This window comes from Acyrthosiphon pisum, chromosome X (genome assembly GCF_005508785.2).
Source record: "Acyrthosiphon pisum isolate AL4f chromosome X, pea_aphid_22Mar2018_4r6ur, whole genome shotgun sequence".
NCBI lineage: Eukaryota > Metazoa > Arthropoda > Insecta > Hemiptera > Aphididae > Acyrthosiphon > Acyrthosiphon pisum.
This window is the reverse complement of record NC_042493.1, coordinates 91,977,239-91,984,569: the sequence shown is the minus strand read 5'-3', so window position 1 is coordinate 91,984,569 and position 7,331 is coordinate 91,977,239. Positions and strand designations below refer to the sequence as shown.

Sequence of the window (7,331 nt, the reverse complement as noted above, 5' to 3'; positions counted from 1 at the left end):
CGTACTCTTAACAAAATAATTAGAGTTGTAAGTTTTTATTATACACATAGAATAAAATTATTTTATACAAGTTGCATTAAAAAATAATATCAGTTCATATTATTAGAAATTAATTTTATATTTAAGAATATAATTTATGTACATTTTACAATTTAATAATATTGTAGGTTACTAGGTGCATAATTTTAAATTAAAATTAATTCTAGTCTCTAAGTATATTAGGTAGCATGCATTTAAACATTAATTTACTCTAAAATAATTATTGTATATTGTGGCTTTTAAAATATTTTCTGAAATTATGAATCCATTTAAAAATATTGGTCATTCATTTTATGACCTGTGTTTAATGCCCGATAGTTTAAGGCAGTGGCGTAGCCAGGAATTTCGTATGGGGGTGGGGGCTAAGTATACAAAATATACAATATATCTTTTATTTACACCTTTTATTTTTTTATTAATCATGATAAAATTCTGAAGTCAACAGTCAATGGGAGGGGGGCTATAGCCCCCTTAGCCCCCTGGCTATGCCACTGGTTTAACGTTTAAAGTTCAATACGGATTAATACTAGTATAAGTAATACGGTATTTTACAAAAAAAAAAAAAATACCGTATTTTAACATTTTAAAAATACATAATAATATGAAACATAATCACTTTTTTATATAATTTATAATATAACTATAAATTATAAATTTAAAATATAACTAAAAATTATAAATTTAAAATATAAATTGGATCAAGTTGATGTTAGTGGCGTATTTAGGTTTTTGTCATGGTGGTCGGGGTGGATATGATATACAGTAGCCCCACTTTTAAAGCTAGAGGGTTTAAGTTAGGACTCCAAAAAATGTTGCATATTATATATTTTTATATATATTATACAGCCTATGGGGGGGGGGGGGGGATTGATTCCCTTGAACCACCATAAATACGCCACTGGTTGGTGTTATACAAATAATTTCAATAAGCGTTTTCACACTTTTTATAATAATATGTAGTATTTATATTATTGATACTGCATAGTTACCTCATTATACATATTAATTTACAATGGTAATGTAACTATAAATAGAATTATGATATATGTATAATAGTTTATAATTATGTTACATAACATATTACGTTTATTATAAGTATGTACACAATAAAATGTTAACAATAATTATACCAATTATAGACTAATGACATTTAGTTACAACAATAAAATATTAGTATTTGTTAAAATATATAATATATAATGATGTACAATTTATAATTTATATACTGCCATGTAGGTATCTAGGTAGGTACCCATTAATTTTCGTCGTCCATTGCAGATCTAGTAAAATCAGAGTTAAATAAAAGGATGTTTTTTATTCCAAACAATATGGTTACAACAATCAAACTAGAAATATAGTTTTTTTACAATTTAATTAAATCAGATAAATAATACACTTAATCAATTTTTTATTTCACATATTTTTTACATCATTTTTGCATATTATTATTGCATATTTCAATTGCAATTTGAACGATATTTTTTAATTAAAACAGTCAATCTAATCACTATACTTGAAAGGTAACTAAAATATTGAAAAAAAAAAAAATAGAAACATAATTCATGTAATCTAGAAATAGCAATTGACCTAGAAACGTGTTATCCGTAGGATATTGAATTGTATTTAATTGCAATAATAATTAAAAACACGCAATTCAGGTATCGTGGGACAACATCATATCAAATATAATAATGTTATATTATAATAATTAATAATATATTATTATGCTTGGGCGAAATAAAAATATAAAATATAAATCACAATATCCATTTATTATAATTTAAAACACAAAATAATAATAGTACCTATCTGTATGTAAAATATTACAATTTATTATTTATTAGCTACTAAATATTTCAATAATAAATTTAGGTGTTTGAGAGTGAAGAAAATAAATCAAGTTCGGTGTACAACCCCCACACATCACAGTGATATAATATTCGTGTGGGTGCACATCGACAATAACGGCAATATTATCATATTGGAAATAAAAATAGGTCAAAATTGTAAAAGGCGGGTATTTCAAAAAAAAAAAAAAAAAATTCCGTTACGGTGCAAAAATATTTATTGCAATACTTACATTTTTCCAGAAAGTTGCGATGGTGCGGTCAGCCCTTACGCACGCGATACCGGAAGAACACGCCGAGAGAACGATAGATATATATTACAGAACGATAGAAAACGATAGAAGGCGGCGGCGACTACGACGATAGAAACGATGAACTCATACTAGTTGCCAGTTGGTAGGTGGTAGTATGTAGTTACTCATAGACCGTAGTTCCAGCACAGAACAATGGTTCTAGATACCGACAGTTGGTAATACCGACTTTTGCAAATATTGCTACATTTTCTTTTCGCGAATTCAGGTACAACAACATCCAGCACCGAGCAAGTCGACCATGAGCTACACTATTTTAGACGTGTTTAAGTTGGTATTTATAAAATCGTAGACCTATTAACTAATAGACAGCTCTTAGAGAGATATGTCAGGGGTACGTTATGCAGAGTAAAATAGAAAAGAGAATTTGGGGAGGGAGAAATACAGTATTAGTTCCATAGGTGTATAATTACCCCCACCTGTATGTTCTTTCTCTTATATGATTCCTGTGCATTTTGACCGGGCCGAGTGGAATGCGCTGTCCATTAGTTTATATGTCTATGAATAACATGTATTAAAGATATTATTAGCGAAGTATAGGTGCCCTTAGCATAGGCGGAGATCGGGAGGGGGCTTATCCCGTCAAGCCCCCTCCTTTGTTAGCTGTATGGGATCGAAGCACCCCCCCTCCACTCACATTTATGTTAATAATGTTAGCCCCCTGAAATGTAAATGGATTTCCGCCTATGCATATGATTAGGGCAGTATACAAGCAATTGCGTTATCTTATCAAACATGCGTTATCATATTGGTCCAATAAACGATGAAAGTGAATTGAAAAATGAAAGTGCTGATCTTCAATGCGTTTTCAGATTTGATTACATTTGTTATTTGTTAATTCGACATTATTCATTAATCTATTGCATAAAATGCCGACTATTTGTATCGTTTTTGCTTGTGGAAACAAAACCTTGGACAAATCGTTGTCATTTTATCAGTTTCCAAAGATTAAAGTGAATGTTCCGTCAAATTTAAAAATACAAATGTTAAAACAGCGAACAGAGTGGCTTAATACTGACGAGTTAAAAAGTCAAAGTTAAGTTAAAAAGTTCTTTTTATTTTAACTTTCTAACTTAATTAATTACTTTTGGCTTTTCATTAACTTAACTGCTAACTTACTACATTTCTATTTTAATTATAAGAAATTAACGAATTAATTTTTCATTTTATGAAGTAAATTAAGTAAATTAATTTTGTTTTTAATTCAATTTTATTTCACTATCTCAATCTATTTCGTTTTCATGTCAAAAAATATTTACTGTGATTTGTTTAAAGTTAAAAATGTTTATCATTCGAATCTAACTTATATGGAAATACTGTATAAAGTATAAACACTACAGTCTATAATTTAATTTGGGTAGAAAAAAAATTAAGTATGCTAATGTTGTATAAACCAATTAACTTTTTTTTAACTTACCTAATAAAAAGTTAACAAAAAGTGTGTATTAACTTTTAACTTAACTGAGTTAACCTATAATTGAATTAACTTTTAACTTTTAACTTTTTGTTATTGGTGCTTATTAACTTAATTTAACTGAGTTAAAAAAAAATCATTAACTTGCCTAGCCTTGCAGTTGATGACAGAACTGATGTTCATGAAAGTCAGCTTAAGAATATGAGAATTTGTTCAGTTCATTTTAAAATTGGTAAATATTTTATTGAAATTATTAAACATTAATTACTTAGTGACTGATTTGGTACTTGACTGACTAATATCCTACCTATCCACTTATATACTACATTCATAATCACACTTGTACAACTGACTTATATAGTAGGGACTTAAGACCTATTTAATCTAATATACTAAAATATTAGGAACAATGTGATTTATTACTACATTACAAGATATAAGGTTGGTAGCATATTAAACAAGTATCTATCAAGAATATTATAAATTATTATTTTGTTTTATTCAAATTATTTATTCTAAGGTAAACCAGCCATATACAATGATTATGAAAATCCAGATTGGATACCAACCTTAAGCATGGGCTAAAACTCGAGAAAAGGTAAATAATTTTTTTCATATTTATTTTCTACATTTTTAATTAACCATTATTTTTTTCATATTAGGCAAAGCTACTCCTGCAATTAAAAGGTACAATCATGCAAGTAGAATAATGGAATTAAAACATACGCGTTTGTTTCAAAATACTGTAAAATTAAATGTGGTTGATTCTTCTGAACCCAGTATGAGCATTGATGTACAAAATAATTTGTTGAATGATGCTATTGAAAAAAGTGGAACAGCTTGTAATACTAATCTTAAGTTAAAAGATGACAGCGAGTTGGAGAATTTATGAGATAAGTGTTCTGAATTACAAAATTAAATAGATTATTTTAACTTGACTGAAAAAACATTTAATGGGTGGGAAAAAATGTATACTTATTACACAGGACTTGAATCAATTGATGTTTTTAATTTAATATTAGAGCACATTAAATATGGATTAACTGATAATAATCAGAGATTAAACAAATTTCAAAAACTTCTATTGTTTCTAATGAAATTAAGATTAAATATTCCATTTACTGATTTAAGTAATAGATTTAATGTAACATGTACAACAGTATCAATTATTTTCAGAAAAGTCATCATATTGTTAGAACACATGTTTCTAAAAATCTAACGTATTGGCTAGAGAGGGAAGCTCTACGCAGTAAAATTCCAAGATCATTTTTTTAAATATTTGGCAATTCAGTTTCTTTTATTATTGATTGTTTTGAAATTGTTATAGAAAAACCGTCAAATTTAAAAGCAAGGGCACAACCATGGTCATCTTACAAAAATAAAAATACTGTAAAGTATCTTATAGCTATAACTCCCTATACCTGAGGGATGGGTTGGCAGAGTTAGCGATAAACATATATTTGAAAATTATAACTTTAAATAATTTAATTCTAGGAGATGTTGTTTTGGCCGACAGAGGATTTACTATTAATGAAAGTGTTGGTTTTCATTGTGCTACATTAAAGACTCCAGCATTTAAAAAGGGTTTACCCCAGTTGCATCCATGCTCTATAGAAGAAACTAGAAAAATTGCATTTGTCAGAATTTTTATTGAGAGTATTATTGGTCTGACTAGATAAAAATTTTAAATTTTAAATGGTCCAGCACAAATAACCACTCTAAAATATCAAGATGATGAGACATGATAATTAGATTCTATTGTAACTGTTTGCTGTGCATTAATAAATATGTGTAGTTCAGTCATACCTTAAAGTTAAAATTATTATAATTGTATTAAAAAATATGTAATATGAACATTCAAAACTATGTAAATAAACAAGTAAACTTAAATAACTATTTCTTGTTATTTACAGAATTCATATTTCCACTTCTTTGATGTTGGTACATACATAATGGTACCAAGGATACTTACATATAATTTTTTAGTGACCAAGTATCTGGTTTCTTGAGTCCAGTATTATAAAGTATTCGAATATAAGTATTTGAATACTTGTATTTAAATACTTTTCAAAGTATTTACATTGTATTCTAAATAAAATTTTTTAAGTATTTTCAATACTTTTTAAAAGTATTTTTTAACAAAATTTAAATACTTGTATTAGAATATCATAAAGTCAGTTTTATTAATTTTAATTTATTATTTTTCACAAAAAATTTACAACAATAAAAATAATATTTTTTCATTGAAAACTAATATTATGTTTTCGTATAGTATAAATTAGCCACTATTTCATCAAATATTTCATAGTCAATTTGTAAACGTACTACATAGCAATCTTCATATAATGACCAAACTAAAAAAGGTGGGTAAGTGGATGTCGCTCTTTTTTTGCCAAAATTTCAACTTCAAATGCTTATAAAAAATAATTGTGCCTATGTATTTTTAATATTTTTCAACTGCTATTGTAACAATGTATCAGGAGCCTTGTATTAATTTTTTACACTTTTTGGCCCAACAGATAAAACTTTATTGATATTTATAGAAAAAAAAACTAAAAAAATTGAAAACTTACAATGTTCGTAAACAGCTCAAAAAGAGTCAAATTATTTTCAAAATGTTATCGTATATAGAAAATGCTAATATAAACATTCAGTGAAATTTTCAAGTTTCTACAGTCTCTTGATTTTTAATTACAACAAAATAAGAAAATCGTTACATAAGAAATCGAGTGAATATATGTAAAAATATGAATTTGAAACGCTCATAAAAATTTAATTTGAGTTTCTTATAGACATTTTTTTTTTGATAAAGGTAGATTATCCTATAAAGAATTTTGTATTACATTTTAAAATTTTAGTTCTAAAAAGAAAAATTTTTACAAATTATTAACTCAAAATAATTTGCTAATTTTCGTGATTTTTATATATTTTGTCAATTTTTGAACTTTAAATGCTAATAAAAAAAAAACTGTGATTAAGGATTTTTAATATTTTTTAAATCTCATTGTAACAATATAGTAGGCGCCTTGTATTAAATTTTCAAGTATTTTTACTCAACAAATAAAGTTTTATTGACATTCATAGAAAAAAAAACTAATTAAATTGGAAACTGAAAATGTCCGTAAACAGCTCAAAACAAATCAAAATATTTTGAAAATTTTATCTTGTATAGAAAATAGATATATTAACAACCAGTAAAAATTTTTTGTATCTATAGTCATTCATTTTAAAGTTACACCAAAAACCAAAATCAATTTTCTCGAAAACAGATTTTGCGTAAAAATTCCCGTTTTTCCTTAATTTTTCTTTTGTTTTTCACGGCGCTTTTGAAAACTATTGGAAACATTTTACTTTTGACCCCCCAAAGTACCAACTAGATTCACTTTCCTATCAAAACCTAACCTACTGTTGAAGACAATCCCAGCACTTTTACTGTCCTAAAAGTTGATAACAGACACAAAAAAAAAATAAAAAAAAAACACACAGCATTGTAAAATCAATACATTCATCGTTCCACTTAGAATCTAAAATTATGAAAAAACGGGAATTTTTACGCAAAGATGGTTTTCGACAAAATCGATTTTGGTTTTTGGTATAACTCTACAACAAATTGCCGTAGATACATGCAAATTTCACCGGTTGTTTATATTAGCATTTTATATACACATGTAATATGTATATCATATGTTTATTTTATCAATTCCTATACTTGATAAAATT

At 26.7% G+C, this 7,331-nt stretch overlaps 1 long non-coding RNA gene across 1 annotated transcript; it reads left to right on the top strand.

Annotated features, from left to right (window-relative positions):
* Positions 1 to 3,685: 3,685 nt before the first annotated feature.
* Positions 3,686 to 5,485, top strand: LOC107884222. The gene is made up of 3 exons (XR_003838649.1): positions 3,686 to 3,843; positions 4,132 to 4,209; positions 4,274 to 5,485. It is a non-coding gene; the product is annotated as an uncharacterized LOC107884222 (long non-coding RNA).
* Positions 5,486 to 7,331: the final 1,846 nt, after the last annotated feature.